This window comes from Crocuta crocuta, unplaced genomic scaffold (genome assembly GCF_008692635.1).
Source record: "Crocuta crocuta isolate KB4526 unplaced genomic scaffold, BGI_CrCroc_1.0 scaffold1731, whole genome shotgun sequence".
Lineage (NCBI taxonomy): Eukaryota > Metazoa > Chordata > Mammalia > Carnivora > Hyaenidae > Crocuta > Crocuta crocuta.
In genome coordinates this window covers 10,826-13,550 of record NW_027533126.1, presented here as the reverse complement: position 1 = coordinate 13,550, position 2,725 = coordinate 10,826, and positions in this window count along the sequence as shown.

The window sequence follows — 2,725 nt, the reverse complement described above, 5'->3', positions numbered from 1 at the left end:
ATATATATATATATATCATATATATATATACATATATAATATATCTCCTCTGATGTTCATAATAGCCCATCACACAGACATTATTATCTTGTCATTTTGCTGAGCTGGAAACCGAAGCACACAGGCCAAAGTCACACAGCCGGACTCAATTCTAAGCCGACCTTCTTGTCTACTGCTACACACGGCACCTTTCCTCTTAGTCACAACCCCTGCCTCTTCCAGAGTTCTTTCCTGTATCAACTCAGTCATTTTTCCAACACATTTTTGGAATGATCTCATTTATTGGACAGTTTCTTTTCACCAGGTGTAACTTTGCCTCTTCTCTTCAAACCCAGGCTGCTCTAGGACCAAATCTGCTCTGTGGCTTAGGTCCCCAGGGGCCCAGAAAAGCCCAAATGGCTCCCACAAGGCACCCCTATTTTTCTATCACCCAGGCCCCTGTGTGTGGGGGGGAATGGGAAAAGGCTTGAAAGACTCAGGTGAGGATTCTCATGACATGTCTCCCCCTGTTCTCTCCAGCACACCCTGAACAAGGCGCCTCCTGTCTGGAAGATAAGTGGGGATCAGTTCACCCCCTCAAGATACAAAAGAAACACAGACCTGGCTGGGAGAAAAGGGCATTCACTCCTAGGAAACCCCATCGTCCTCAGGCTCAAGGCACAGGTCAACACACAGGCTTTTTGTTGCAGCGACCCATTACCTGGACTGTCCTCTGAGGATCGACTCTGCTCCCCAGGATAACTAGCCTGGATGTGGAAGGAGATTAGTGATGGTAGAATAGAGAGGTCTTTGGGTGAGTCAGGCTGGGTCTGGGGCTCCCTCACAGACCAGGACTGTGCAAGAGCCAGTCTCAGTGCCATCTCTGTAGCCAGAGAGCTCAGAGCCCAACACTCCTCTCTCCTGGGGCACTGGTCTGAAATTGGGTCCTCCACCTCTCAAGCCCAGGCTTGAGCCTCCAGGTAGGCCGCCTGTGAAAAGTTACCTCTATGGCAGCAATGAGGACAGGGATGCTCTGGAGTGTGTGTCTGCACGTTCTTTCGTGGGCTTGTATTTAATTTGTGTGTCTATGGGTCTGCTGCTATATGTCTGTGTGTTTTAAAGCTTGGGCTTCCAAACTGTGTGTGGCAATAGGGACTGCAACCCCCGGAGTGTGGTTTAAGATATCCTATGGCCCTTCAACCTTGGCTTTGGATGACCTTTCCAGTCATCCTTTCCACTCCCTACCCTCCACCCTTTCACAGATGACTTACCTCCCAGTTCTCTGCCTTTTCCTTTTATATTAACCGTTTGAACAAAAGTTAAAGGGCTGAGGACTGGGATTTCAGAGCAAAAATACTGTTTATAAAAGCCTTTTAAAGGTGCTCAAAGGCTTGTGAAAGAATCTCTTTCTTGGATATCACACTACCAATCTGAGGCAGTATGCAGAACAGTATGAAGCAGAGGTCGGCCAGACTCCTTGACATCCAGTAACAGGACCTGGTTTCCAGAGATGAGGGGCTAGTTAGTTTGACTGAATGTAAGATAGATTGGGCCTAAAGACCATGCCTTCCACCCTGGAATCCTGCTTATATCTGTCTGCAATTCTCTATCCTTTTCTTTTTAGTAAGCCTCCCACCCTGGGATTAGTGTCTTGCAGAATAAGGGAATTGTCCTAGATGTTCTCAGAAGTTCATTCCAGACCAGGTGGGCTAGCCACAGCTGCTCTTTGCCACAGACACTAGGCAATGTGGAATGACCTGGGAACCCACTTAAAGACACATAAAGAACCCCAGGATCCATCCCAGACCTACTTAAATTGAATTTCTAGAGAAAGAATCTGGAACCTCAATTTGAAACTTATTCTGATCATCTGGAGATAGAAGCCATTATTGTAACCAATACCTAGGGGTATGAGCTGCTCAGTATCTACAAGGAGAGTTGAAGCTTGCACACCTCTGGCCACAGCATGAGGAGGAGGTGGCCATGGTGGCAAAAATGGGGCTGAACACAAACTGATTTTTTGTGAGAAGTTTTATGTAATTACCCTATGTGAGAGTCAAATATTCTACTCCTCAGTCCAGAGGCACCACAAGACCAAAGAGTCTCTTATGTTCTTTCAGTTAAATCCCCAACCACTGCCACCCAAAATATCCAGAATGGGGCTCTTGTGCATGCCTGAGGGAGCAGGGTTGTCTGATATATGTTACAGATATTTTACTAGGAGAAGGTAAGCCTAGTTTTGGCATATCTCTCCTTTACCTAGGGATTACCTAAGCATTGAGAGGGAGAAATTCCACACTCCATAGTTTGTCCTGCAGACTAGAATAGTACTGGATGAATAAGCAAATAGAACTGTCATGCATAAGGGAATAGCTCACCTCTTTATAATGGGGTAGATACGTAGATAGTAGTAATCAGAAGACAGGCAGTAGTCATAACATACAGGAGAATAGCCAGGTGGTGAACAAGACTTGGTCCCTGGCTATAGCATACTCCTTATTTCTGGCCTGGTTGGACATCCCAAAAGATCCACATCCCCATGGCTTGAAACTAGTTAGGAAGAGATGGTGATGCGTGACGATCAATGTGCTTCCCCATCACCAGGGACCATCAAACTCATTCCTCCAAAAGATGAAGCTTCCTGACCTGGAAGATTAATCTAGAAGTATCTAGAAGCTATGTCAAACACACCCATCATGCTCCTCACCACATCTTGTCATAGGAAGCCTGAGCTGGGTTGACACCT